The sequence below is a fragment of the Microtus ochrogaster genome, linkage group LG5 (genome assembly GCF_000317375.1).
Source record: "Microtus ochrogaster isolate Prairie Vole_2 linkage group LG5, MicOch1.0, whole genome shotgun sequence".
NCBI classification, from domain to species: Eukaryota; Metazoa; Chordata; class Mammalia; order Rodentia; family Cricetidae; genus Microtus; species Microtus ochrogaster.
Window position 1 is genome coordinate 47,904,829 of NC_022031.1, and position 14,269 is coordinate 47,919,097.

A 14,269-nucleotide genomic window follows, 5' to 3' on the forward strand; every position below is an offset into this window, starting at 1 on the left:
CAGGCTGGTCTCGAACTCACAGAGATCCACCTGCCTCTGCCTCCCGAGTGCTGGGATTAAAGGCGTGCGCCACCACCACCCGGCTAGGTGAGCAATTCTTAAACTTTCCCCATTCACAGCCCTTTTGATATGTCTGAGAAGTTTTTACACGATGCTGCGTATATAGCTACATCAAATAGCTTAGACAAACCAAACATTCATGACTAACAACTCATAACAAAATTTATTTTAAGTTAATTTTTTGATATACATATATTTATTAAAGATGAAGGCAAATTTGCATACTGGTGAGATATGTGCATATTTGTTTTTGCATAAAGAATTAAATATTGGAAGAATGTTTAATACTGTGAAACACACAATGTCTTTAGTGGTTTTCAGAGTTTTTCAGTGTTTTGATTTTATAATCAATGTATATAACACCATTACACATAAATACTAGTACAAAATGACAGACTTATGTTTTAGGGATGTTTCTAAAATTGTTAGAAATTCTTTCCCAATCTCCAGCCAAAATTCACTTAAATTTTTTTTTTTTATGAAACACAAGTTGACTGCTCAAATGGCAATTCTAAAGATCAAACCGACACAATAAAACTCAAAGAAATGCTGATTTGATACTTGCAAATTGAACATGCATATTGAAAAATATTTGTGTCCTCTGTTTAAGTCACTGCAATTCTATAAAGAGCAGAACACTATGTATGCCATGAGAACACTGCGTTTCATAGCATACAATAGTCTGGAATCTTAGCTGAGGCATTTCAAGCCTTGTAGGCACAGCATGGCATGATGCCATGCATAGCGTGAAGTGCGCATGCGTGTCTGGAATCACGGCCTAAGTGGAGCGATGGGATGCAGCACAGGTGAGCACCACACTCCCAGAAACATCTCCGATTCATCACACAATTGATTTTGACTTAATTGTTGGCAGTTGTGCAAACAGAAACCTTTCGTTGTTATCGAGTTTTGGTGACCTCCACATTCTGTTACACAACATAAGGCTGTATAACCCCATAGTTTGCAAAGCTAAAATGCAGTGAATGATAGAAATGTTTATCTGAATATCTGAGAGCTGCACACGGATCAAGTTAGCACAAGGGGCAAGCCATCACAGGCCTGCACAATTACCACTGTCCCAATGGAACCAAAGTCTACTGCATTCGGGATCAGCTACAGGAGAAAGACGGGACTGTAAGCCGTTCCGCTTTCTCGTTCCCTTTCAGTCATATATATTACTATTAGGTAGCTAACAGGCATAAATATCATCTATACATGTTTGTCAAGTAGCAAAATTTCAAAATATCAAAGCAAAATTTAAGATAATTTGGTGTAGAATATACAAGTCTACATAGTTGCAGGTTTCCACACTATTAAATGGGAAACTAACTGAAAAACAATACAATAAAAAATACAATGAAGATATAAATGACCTGAATAGTGCTACCAAATATTTTGACCTATTTAATTCTTATGAAAGAGAATACTGAATATTTGATTAATAAGATATGATCTTTCTATAGTTAATCACAAAAATTATCAGATATCAAACTGTCAAATGTTTCGATAAATTTTAAAAGAATACCATATAAATTTATTACCTAATAATAATGGAATTCAATGTAAAATTATTAGCAATGATGTATACATATGTTATATTTCAAGGTTCATGTAGTAGATACACACACACAAATATATGCATACATATGTATATATAAACATAAGCACACACATGTGTACTTATATAGGCATATACTTAACTGTATCTCAGAAACAAACAGCTTAGATGACTGTGGGAGTTACACAAATATTTCTGTGAGGTTGTTGTCTCTGTGACTGATGTTGGCCCTTGAGGTCTCAGTTAGGAGGACCACAAGCAAGCTGAAGCCCTATATGCCGACAAATGAGTCCCAGTATCCATTCTTGGTGCCTCTGATCTAGCGATGACATGGTCTTATAGAAGCCAAGATTTCACTGTATTAAATTGGTGGGTATGTCCAGGACACCGTGAATGCGAAGCGTGTGTTTTACCATTGACCTAGATACTTAGTCCCCAAACTGCTATTTTATCACTGAACTAAATGCACTCACTGACCTATGAGTCAGAAAAGCTGAAGGAGAATGCAGACAATGATAGAGCCATTGCGGGTCCAGCCATTGCTTCGGGCCAATGAAGTCCATCAGCACATCAGCAGCCTCCGTGCAAAGCTGCAAAACAGGGGTTGCTTTTATTACGGTCTCCTCATCACCTCAAGAATGTTCCTTGCCTATCACGTCAAAAAACATACAAGAAAGGAAATTCCGAGAACTGTAGTTAAGTCTAGCTCAGCAGATGAATCATGAGTGATTCATTTATACTATGAAAATCCACAGGTTCAAAACCTCTCCACGCACTAGTAAGTAATCTATAAATTAAGGGCGGGATCGCAAAGTTGATTCAGAAATATTTTTATTTAAATGACAATGAAAAACACGGTATAGTAAAAGTTGTGATGTGGGCCAAAGGCAGTATGCAGGCGAGGTTTCTAACTTTACATGTCAATGTCAGTAAACCAAACCTAATGCCGTATGCAAGTAATTAATGTCCAAAGAAGCTAGAAAGGAAGAGAGTAGAAATCAGTCAGTTAGGAAGCAAACAATATGTTAAATTAATGAAGGGAAAATTTATTGTTTGAAAGAATATAAAAACTAATAGCCTGTAGTTAGACTGATAAAGAAAATAAAAGTTAAACTGCTAACATTAGTAACAAAGAAAGAAGGATCACAGTATGCTGGAGAGACACCGAGCGGATAAGAAGAGAGTATAACAACAACAATGTTATGCTAACATATTTGGCTGAAGTGAAGTGGGTTATTCCCTTAAAAAAGAAAACTTACAGGAAAACAAAATAGCCGCACTTGCCTATTTCTATAAAAAATTGAACTTTTATTATTTTTTTGTAGGGAAGAAAACATTTATTAGTTTTTTGTAGAGAAGAAAACATTTATTAGTTTTTTGTGACTAACTTTAACTTTAAAAGTCGGCATCAGTTATTCTCATGGGCATTAAACAAAAGCTACTTTATAAACTATCAATACATTTAGTTCTATAAGGTGTAAAAAATATGTAAGACCCTACATCAACTGAGGATTAGCCTGGAGATTTATGGTTGGTTGGCTTCAAGACTAATACACAAGTAGTATAATTTCTCGCATTTACATAATGAAAGACAACACAATCTTTATAATGATTGTAAACAAAAATTAAAATCCATCACCCATTAGTGATTAAAGGAAGAAAAAACCCTCTTGCCTCAAATTGGAAAAAAGAAATAATGTCCTCTATGGTAAAGGCTGCCAAGCCTACAGGCATTATCATAAGTAGCACGAATTCTAATTGTTCTTAATAATATCTAAGTCAGATATTAGGGTGTGAAAACTGGGAGATCAGAGAAGCAGTGCAGTAAGTCACTAGAGAGACCTTTTCCCTCTACCAAATCCTCAGACCTAAAAAGGGCGATCCTGTCCTCAGACTGTGGCCTCTGATTGCCTGCTTGAGACTGCATCTCCAAGGTGCCTCTTCAGACTGCACTGAACTCCTGTCTCCTCCCACCTTATATTCCCCTCTCTGCCCAGCCATATCACTCCTGTCTCCTACTCCCTAGTGCTGGAATTAAAGGTGTGGTTTCTTAAGTGCTGGGATCATCTTTGTGTGAACGCCATTTCTCTTTTAGACAGATTCAATCTCCTGTAGCTCAGGGTGGCCTTGAACTAACAAAGATCCCTCCTCTGTCTCCTGAGTCCTGTGATTAAAGGTGTGAGCCACCACTAGTGGCTTAACTCCACACTGTGATCTTCAGGCAAGCTTTATTTGTTAAAACACACATAGAAAAATCATTACAATCATATTTAATGTTAAATGTCTTCAAGAAGAATTTAGATCTAGTCACACTGAGCAAAAATATACTACAAACGTGTGCAAAGTGTGCAAGTTACTTTCTTATTGCTCTGACCAAATATCTGACACCCGTAACTTAAGGGAGTAGACTGTATCTCCACTCACAGCCCAGGGTGCAACCCATCAGGCTAGGGAGGTCAGACGGGGAACTGGTCACAGTTCTTAAGACAGCTGGTCTCACTGCGTCTGTAGTCCAGAAGCAGAGAGAATTAAATGCTAATTCTCAGCTCACTTTCTTATTCTGTTTTCACTCTTCCCATCACCATGCCCATGGAGTGGTATTACCCACAGTACAGGTGGGTATTTCGACCCTCAGTAACCTAATCTAGACAATCCCTTTAGGTCTGCCTAGGTGAGTAGAGAGTCTGTCAAGTTGACTGTCATTATTAATCATTTCTGGAGGGACCTAGCACACGAAGGGCAGGGGAAAATGTTTGTAGGACAAGTATCTGACAAAGAAAAGAATCCAGAATATTTAAGAAACTCTATGGAATACAAAATACCTAATAAAAACATGCGAGCAATAGATATCATACACACATACTTGTGCATATATGTGTGTGTGTGTGTGTGTGTGTGTTTTGCTCATATATATTTATATGAGCAATAAGCAAACAAGCAATTTACCAATATTCCTAATTAACCAAGCAATACAATTTAAAACAGCAGGGAGGTATCATGTACCCACATGGCAATGACTTCAACCACAATGACTGGTAACAATTAAAGAAGATGTGGATGGGTGGAATCCCTATACAATGTTTATGGAAGTGAAATAATAGAACTGTTGGAGAAAATGACCTTGCATTTTCTCATTAAACTAAAAGTATACACACCCACCTTAAGACCCAGCCACTCAATTTTCTGAAGAGAAAAGCAATTTGCAGAGGAATATTTACAACAACCTTATTCATGAAAACTGATAAGCAGATTTGTATGTTCATATAATGCGATACTTAGTCAAGAATAAAGCGGGAAGAATTGCATATTTATATTTGCATCAATTTCCAGAACACCATATTTAATGGGAAAAAAATTACTGCCTGATTCCATAGGCCATTCAAGAACAAACAGATTTCGTTGGTGTGGGGAAGCAGAGCAGGGATTACTTCCAGAGTGTTAAGGGAAGCTAGCGACTGCAGAGTGAAAACAGGCACGGCTAGTGGTGATGGTAATGTGCTATATCTTAGTATACACTTGTGTTCAAATGCACACTGTGTCAAAAAGCAAGAAAAGCACAGTTAGGATTTGTGCATTTTATTCTATGTAAATTTTACAGTCAAAGAAAATACCTATCATTTAAACACCAGACTCTCCCCGCTATGCATGCTGAAGTATTTAGGAAGAAGTAGATGTCCATACCACGCTTTGAAAAGGTCTCAACAATAAGCTAGAATGATGAATGTACAGAGAGACGAGCACAGACAACTGCATAGTTTTAGTAAAAGAAGTCTAAGGTTAAGGGCTGAATTTACATGATTGGTATGGCTGTGTTCATGGGCAGATTCTTTGATTCTTTAGTTTCCATGGTCTATGAAGGTTTTCAAGAGTCATGTTCAAGGAGAAATTTCAGTGGATCAGAAATCAGAAGTGTGGGTAGGGGTGTGATTTCATAATGCTTTTAGAAATTAAGAGTTTGTGCCTGGGATGTTTAGTCAGTAAAGTGCTTGCTGCACAAACATCTGAACCTGAGTTCAGTTCTCCAGCACCCACGTAAAAGGCATTTCAAGCAGCACATGCCTGTAACACCAGCCCTGGTCAGGGGACTGGGTAGGGTGGGACCAGAGAGGTACAAGGGGGGCAGGTTCAGCGGGAGGTCTTGTTTCAAAGAATAAGGTGTGAAACAATGGAGGAATGTGTCTGCAACACACACACACACACACACACACACACACACACACACACACACACACACACAAAACCACATCATACATGAAAAGAAATCGAGATTTTTTTTTCTTTCAAATATGGCACTAGTACCATGTTTCCCTACTAAGATTCTCCAAACCATCCCCAGATGGAGTGGTGAAGGACTCTAAAATGGTTTTCAGATATTCCTGAGAATTGATTTCTGCTTGGACAAAGAAATTCCTACAGTATGGCTTTGAGAAGCAAACACTTCTTTTAGCATGGAGGTAGATTAAGTTAGCTTCTCATTTTCTCAAAACTCCGGGGCTTGGAACAGGTTGCCTATGACTTCCAGTTTGAAACCAGAAATGGCCTTTTTATTTACCAGCCATATCTGCAGAAATCAGTCACTTGATTGACAGAGCCTCTAATGGAGTGCTGCTTTCTGTAGCATAATAGTACTGCAGGTGTCTTTCCAAAGGATGGCTCAGACAGCACAGTGAGCCCTTCCCTGGTAAGCCAGACTTGACCATGCACAAACAAGATCTTTGTTTAGCCTAAGAGCGTGTTTAATTTACCTTTCCATACTGTCCCAGACTGTTCAATTGTTCTTTATGACATTAGACACATTTATACTTTTTCTCTAGTTAGAAACATTTTGGCCTACATTAAAGTGATAGTTACATAGTTCAAGACTTTTACTTCATTCTAATTGATGAGATTTGTTTTTGTTGTTACCTCAAGTCCTGGTGTTTCTAGGAGACAGTTTCACAGTATTACATTTGACTTACAGAAAGACAATGGTCTTCTGAAAGACAAGAAGATTGGCCCAGAGCAATGAAGCTGAACTCTGCTTTGGCTAGAGGTAAAACAGAATATCCATGAACAGAGACACACAGTGAACTGGAACCAATAAAAGACCAATGCTGGGCAGACATAGGAGACAGTGTCTAATTTTTCCATTAAAGGAGCATGAAACGATGTTGACTTGTCACCGAACCCCAGGAAGTCAATAATCTCCTGTCACCCAACCCTTCCATTCTTCTTTCCCTTCCTCTCCCTCCCTTCCCCGTTTCCCTATTATTCTTGTGCCAACAAACCATAAAAATGGATATCTAGAGCTACATCTAGATTTATATACATAGAACATCTGTATCTACGTAATAAAAAACATTGTTTTCTTTTTTATGGGTAAGCATATGTGAATCTTGCTGATTTTCAAATAATGCATTGTAAATACTGGAGGCTGGAACCATCACTCCATACTGCTTGGTACAGAATAGAAGGAAACAGTTTCAGAACAATGAATCTTCATCTAGAATGTACTGTTATGAACAGTTTTTTCCCTTAGAGTTTATTGTTGTATTTGTTTGTTTAAAACTCCTTTTCTCCAAAAATCATGTGCATATGCTTTACATAAAACATGTATACACATGTACACAATAATATCTTTGAAATAAAAATTATGTACCAGTAGGTAAAAATGTATATACCAACAGTAGCAATGAAATGGTCTTAGTGGTAACATGTTACAGCTAATTGTACATTTCTCATAAATTAAAGGAAGAAATACTCACATGAGTCATATTCTCATTTCTTCACAATAAAGAAAGCACAGCAGTTCTTTAGTACAGAAAACCTTTTACCTGTGCTAAATTTTTAAACAAACTTAATATACTCATTGCACTCATGAATATTTATGGTGCTCTTCAGTTGAAAAAGTCACTTTTTGCATTGCTACTAAAAAAATCTATAAATATGTTTGTTCTTTTTTGCAGAGGAATGGATTGGAGCTAAAAGACATACCTTGTGACCAGTCAATTGCAGAGGAATCCCAGCCTGTTTTGCTTCACTTCAAATCTTGTGCTTTTTCTATGCCACCCTGTTGGCAGCATTGGCCATGCTAATGGATGCTGCTTTCAACAGAGCATTTATTGAAGATCCAGAAATGAAGATCACATATGACACTTCCTGTATTGATCCCTACTTAAAAGCTGAGGGCACAGAAGTTAAAGCAAAATTCACCGAGTGACTTGTGTTTGAGGGCAATTTACCCTCCTTTACTCTAGCTCCTTTACTCTCCAATAATTTAAATTTACATAAGTTTAAGATTTTAGCATGAATGAATTGAGGTAAAACGTGCCTCTTCAACTAACAATCTCATTATTATTTTCTTGATTGGAAACTTTATCAGTCAGGCTCCCAGCAGGAAGCAGATGGCATCATTCAAACTGGGTAATTGAAGTGAGTTTAAGGCATAGGCTATTTACAGTGGAATAGGCAAAGTTGAGGGAAACCAAGAAGGCCCATAGTAGGACTTGCCCAGATGAGCCAGTCAGGGAGTGGCAGCCCTACAGACAGGGAGAAGAACACAGTTATGGAGACTCCATTTTTGGCGAGCATACCGTATCTGGAGTATTTTGCTCACATTCTGTATCTTCTCTTATTCCCTTTCCACTTGTACTGATTTTTTTCAACAAATTCCTCTTGTACTTTATGTTATTCTACAATTATTCTTGTGATCCATTGCATTTACAACAGTTGTTTGCATGAGTAGAACATTATAAACAAGAGTACCTTACCGATGGCTGCATCATTGAGGAATCTCTTTACCCTATGAAACATTCACTGCCTCTAACTCCTTAGGGAGGGGCGGAGTCTTGAGATGGGTTGTAGAAAGGCCAGGTTTTCTTCTCATCTCATGTTAGTAGCTACAGCTGCTGTGAATTAATGCATGCAACAACCAAATCATGCCCAAAAGACAGTGTTTGTCTGCACCGCTCCTCAGCTTTCATCTCTTGCATTTGCTCTGCCTCTTCTTCCTTGATAGTCCTGGAGGAAGGTGATATAAATGTTCCTTTTAGGACTGAGCATGTAACGGTCACGTATTTTCATCATCGTGGCCTGTTGAGTCTCTGTATTCACCACAACCCAATGTAAAAAGAAGCATCTCTGACCAAGGCTAAGAGCAACATTGTGTTGACAGAGGTTTCTGTCCCACCTGGTCCTGCAGCTGTTCAGTCCCAAAGAAACACACAGAGACTTACGTTAATTATAAACTGGTTGACCTATTAGCTCAGGCTTCTTATTAACTCCTATATTTTACATTAACCCATATTTCTTGTCTGTGTTAGCCATGTGGCTTGGTAAGTTTTCTCTGTTAAGAATTCTCATGTTGTTTCCTCTGCATCTGATTGGTGATTGACTCCCTGCTGTTCCTCTTCCTAGAGATCTCTTAGTCTGGTTTCCCCACCTATACTTCTTGCCTGGCTGCTGGCTAATCAATGTTTTATTAAACCAATATGAGTGACAAATCTTTACAGTGTACAAAAGCATCATCCTACAATAGTATCCCATCCCAAACACTAGGATTTTCATTTAATAACCCATGGCTTCTGGGAGTACAATTATCTACCCACACAGGGTACTTCTGTTCAAGGTCTTTTTAAAAGTTTATATTTCGTTTTAATTTAACTTTGAAATTAACCTACAAAGTCCATAGAACTTTTTCACAGTCTTAGTTTCAATTAGCCCTCCCAACTCCTCCTTTTCCTTATACCCTGCCCCATCTCTACTTAAACCTTTCAGTCTACAATATTTCCCCTACTTTATATGATGTGTTCTACTGTTCCCTACTGCTTAGCCCTTCCCCTCAAGGCCCTTTCTAGGTTCCTTGTCTCTAGAAATGCTCACTCCAACTTAAACGTACTAATCTAAAAACATTTTTTATGAAATTTGTTATCAATTTGTTAGTTAAATATTTTTAAACAGTTTAAAGCAAAGTAAAGCATCTGGGCATTCTTAGTGCTCTATACTCAATGGAGAAAAACTAACAAAAAATTAAGTTCTATTTTGGGTAATATTGTGACTAATAATACTGACATTATTTTGAAGTTACTATGCATGCAATACATGCTTTTATATTTAGTATGGTATAATGCAATAAAGTATTATCATAATACATGTGCCATCCATTAAGTCCCAAAATTTAGCATGGCGTATAAAGATGCAAAATCAAGTAAGCTAACTAAAGCTTCTATAATTCACAACTTGAGCTGGAATTATCAGTATGTATTCATGATATATAAGTTGGCACACTGGAAAGACAGAAATAAGCAACTCAGTAACAAGAAGCGCTACCAGCACCAAATGATTCTCTTTAGATTTCTCTCCTAGAAAAGTCAGGGCTGCTTGAAGAATCAACTGGTTCCAGGCCCATGAAAATTTGAAAATATCCAACATAATCTGGAAATATTTTTATCATCCAAAAAACTTAGAAAACTGTAAAAAAGAAAAAAAAATCCTGCTAGGGCTATCAGAAACAACCGAAGTATTTAGATTCATAATGAACTTAGATAAGGCCATTTGAATATTTAAAAATATTTAAACATGCATGCACCAAATATACAAAAATATTTAAGACACCAATGGTGTGATGATGATATTTTAACGGGAAAAAGTCATTGGCTACCTTTGAAGCATCCTGGAAAATAAAAACTCCAAGTCTAAAAATTTGGTAAAATACTTTTCTCAAAACTGGTGTATAACAGAAAAAAACAGGTATTTCACACAGTTTCCTCTACAATCTCAGAGAAGCTAGGTAGTTCATGGGGGGAAGTTTCAGCTTGTAAACACCATTCAACCAGCAGGAGAAAGAGGAAGGCATTAGCAGCCCATTTTTACAACCTTAATAAGTTGATCTAGATAATTATAATTAATGGATAGTGACATCACACAGAAAAAAAAATTGTGTGTACCGAGAAACCTTTGTTAAAATCATGAAATGTCATCTTTTATCCTTTCAAAAAAAAAAGCCTGAGTATGTAATTCAGGAACTTGATATGTAGATTATTAGTTACTTTTCTATCGCTGTGATAAAACACCATGACCAAAGCAATGTATAGGAGAGTTTATTTGGGCTTGTAGTTCCTGAGGGTTACAAGTTCATGGCAGGGAGCAAAGAGCGCAGGCTGAAAACCCACTTGTTGAAGTACAAGCAGAAAGCAGAGAAAGCAAACTGCAAGAGGCTTGTGGCTTTTAAAGCCTCAAATCTGCCCCTGCAGATTTTTCCAGCAAGTTCCTATCTCCTAAACCCACCCAAACAACAACACCAACTGGGACCAAGTTTTCAAGCATCTAAGCCCATGGGGCACATTCTCATTGAAAACTACCACAGTAGAGCAGCCTCGCCTCAAACTCATAGGGATACTCTTGCCTGTCTCCTGAGTACTGGGATTAAAGACTTGTACCACCATGTCTGGCTCATCTTTTTATTTATTTATTTTTTTTTTAAAACAGACATCAGCATGCGTCAGGCTAAGATCCTGGCGGTAACTGTTAGTTTGAGGGGGCAGAAGACACAGTACATATTATCATAGAGTTGGAACTAGCAAAATCCAACTGTGAGAATCTCTACAGGGGAGCACTAAATGATGCTTTCTTCAACAACTAAGTTGTTGTGAGGCAAATGAGAGAAGAAAGTTGTAAATGGGAAAAAAAAGCCAAGAATATCAGAAAAAAATGCTTTGTATGGAAATGACTTGGATCCTCACTTGAAAAGACAAATCGATTTCTGAGATAATCAGGAATATTGGATGCTAACTAGACCGAATAGTTGATGTCACCAGGTATGGCTATACATTTTATAGTATGTAATGTTATGGTCATATTCTTTGAAATAATTCTAATTTTAAGGCTATATATTGAACTAATGACATAGTATAATGTCCAGGATTTAGTTAAAAGTGATGTCTTTTGGGGGATTGGAACTATAGAGGTTTGATAGGCTAGAAGTGTGTTGCCTAAATGACTAGCGAAGATAGAAATTTAGTGAATAAGTGCATAATAAATAACATATTATAAATTGGTACCCAGTACAGGTTTTAAAAAAATGTGTTTCAATAGGCAAAATTATTGAATTCCACATGTAGGTAGGTGGTTATGAGAAGGCTTTACATAATTTAAGAAAATTATCTTGTAGAGAGACCCCGCCTTTTGGGGCGGGACAGCCTCGGGCGAATGTTTTTACTAATTAATTGGGACGCGCAGACTGGAGCCCTTCCTGTTTCCGGTTTACGGTGGATCGCTGAACTCCGGGTGTGTGAGTGTGTTTATATATTAAAATTGTATCTTCTTGTACCCACTGGCCTGGATTAATTAAATTCACCTTCATTATCTTAAGTTAAAAGCAAATAGTTTATCCAGTTGCCAGTTAAAGCTATACTTTCACCAATCCTTTAGGTCTCTGTCTGTCTAGAACACCCAGAGTCGATGAGAAAGGGTTCCATAACTTCTCTGAAATCCTATTAGGTTCTTTTTTCAACGTTCTGAGCAAAGGAGGCTTGTGGAATCTTGGTCCTAGAGGATTGCACCTCCTTCTCTCTGAGGTATGTCCATGTTTGGAGGAGTTACTGTATCCCAGTGAGCTAGGATTCAGGGGCATCTGGTACTCGGTGCTATCTCTCTACACCCATGTCTGTTGGAATACCCATGCTTCCCTGTCACCCTTGCCTTTCAGTCCATCTCAAAGAATCAGCTGACTTTTTCCAGTCCTTAAGAACTTTTCGGGTCTGATTTTCTTGTAGGTGTTAATTTGGAATTATTCTGTCTGTGGCAGCCTCAGGGATATTTATGTTATGCCTACCTGGATTTACAACAACATCACGGCTTCCTTTTGCTTTGCCCTTCCCACAGTCTCGACTTTGGATCAAGCACACATTTCTATTGCTCTTCTATTCCCCAAATAAACCTGGGATGCACATCATTTTTTTTCATACCTGACCATCAGCACATAAAAGCTCAGTGTTATTGGCACATGTATGGGGAGCAATTTTCTAGGCATCTGCCAACTTTGTCTGTTATGTCTACTTTTCTCTTCAGTGATCTCTTCTTTGCAGCTTAGGAAGTCCACTTTAGATTCACAAAAATGGAAGAGAGCCTTGCATAGATTCATCTGTGTACCACGTTTTGAGTCATTTCCACTTCCCCAAGAGGCAGAGTCTCAAATCTCAAACACCAGGTGGAAATTTTTTCATTTCCTTACTGCAAACAGGCCACAGAAATGCATGAACAGGCTAAACAGGAGCTCAGGACGAGGGATGAGACGAGGGCAATACCACCAAAATATCCACACAAACACTAGGTGCTTCACAGCCATTAACTTGCTGCATCCTCAAAACAGCCAGGCAAAACCAGTACAATCACTCTCATGTAACCAAGGCTCTGAGAGTCTCAATTACTCGTTTAAGATTAGACTGCACTAGGATTCCAATCTAGGCAATCTGCCTCTGCACTATTAAAAAACATGCAGATTGAATCCATCCGAGATTCCAGTCTGAGTCTCGTTTGCATGCATGTTTCATTGCGTGGTCATCAGAAGCATGGTGCTTGGTGCTATTTTTTTCTCTATACTAGCCTTCAACCATATACAACACAAAGAGAGTTGAGGAAAGAAGAAACGAGATAGTAGATAGTTTACTTGCCAAAGGCTCATAGGTGCACCTTACTATAACTCTGGCATTCAGGACTGCTAAATTTCCATTTTCCAAATGAGGGATACCCTTAGCATGACGGATGCTCTCTTGGGTCCACAGTAAAGATGTGGAGGATCCGCGGCACAGCAAACACATCTGATCCACTGAGTTGACAAGCGTCCCCATGTCATACAAGAGAGTAACTATGTATCGACCTGAAGTTGAAGGTGGATGGACCGTTGCAAGGTCCCTGTGAACACCGGGCCCTGTCAGAAGAATGGCGATTCTAGCTCTGAGCCTGTCAAGCCGACACCTTTTCCCCAGCTGCGCCTCCGCTTGCCTTTTCCCGGCATTAATGAAATGGCTGGGGCCGTAACAGATGGAACACACTTGAACCTTCCAATCAGGGGTCTTCCAGCCCCTCTGGCTCCTCTCCGCACGGTGCATCAGCTGCGTGAGAAAGCCCAGTGGGTCTTTCTCTGCCGCTTCCTGACAGTCCACGGATTGTCCTTCTGCTGGGTTCCTGGGAGAATACTGACTGTATCACTCAACTGCACGATGGGGAGAGCACACATTATTTGAACTTAGGCTGCTGATGAAGTCGGTCACACCAAAAATGCACAGGCTTGATGAATGGTGCACAGCACTGCTTTATGGAAATACATGGTCTAAACTGCTTATTTTTTGGTAAAAGTTGATGGCATATTTTATGTGCTCCAGTCATTCATTTTTATGGAAGCTGAGGCAATAACATTGATTGAGATGAATTTTTCTGAGCCACTGTGAGCTCACTGGCTGTTCAAGGAGGGTCCCTCCCATAATTTCTCCTTTTCTTCGCCCCTCACCTGCCACCGAAAGAGATACATTTAATTTGAAAAGTCATTTGAGGATATTTAGACGTAAGAATATGCCAAGACATATAAGCACCGTGATCTTTAGGACTAGGAAATTGCCATTTAGACTTGACAGCACCTTGTAAACTCGGTATGCGAGTCCTAAATTACTGCATAGG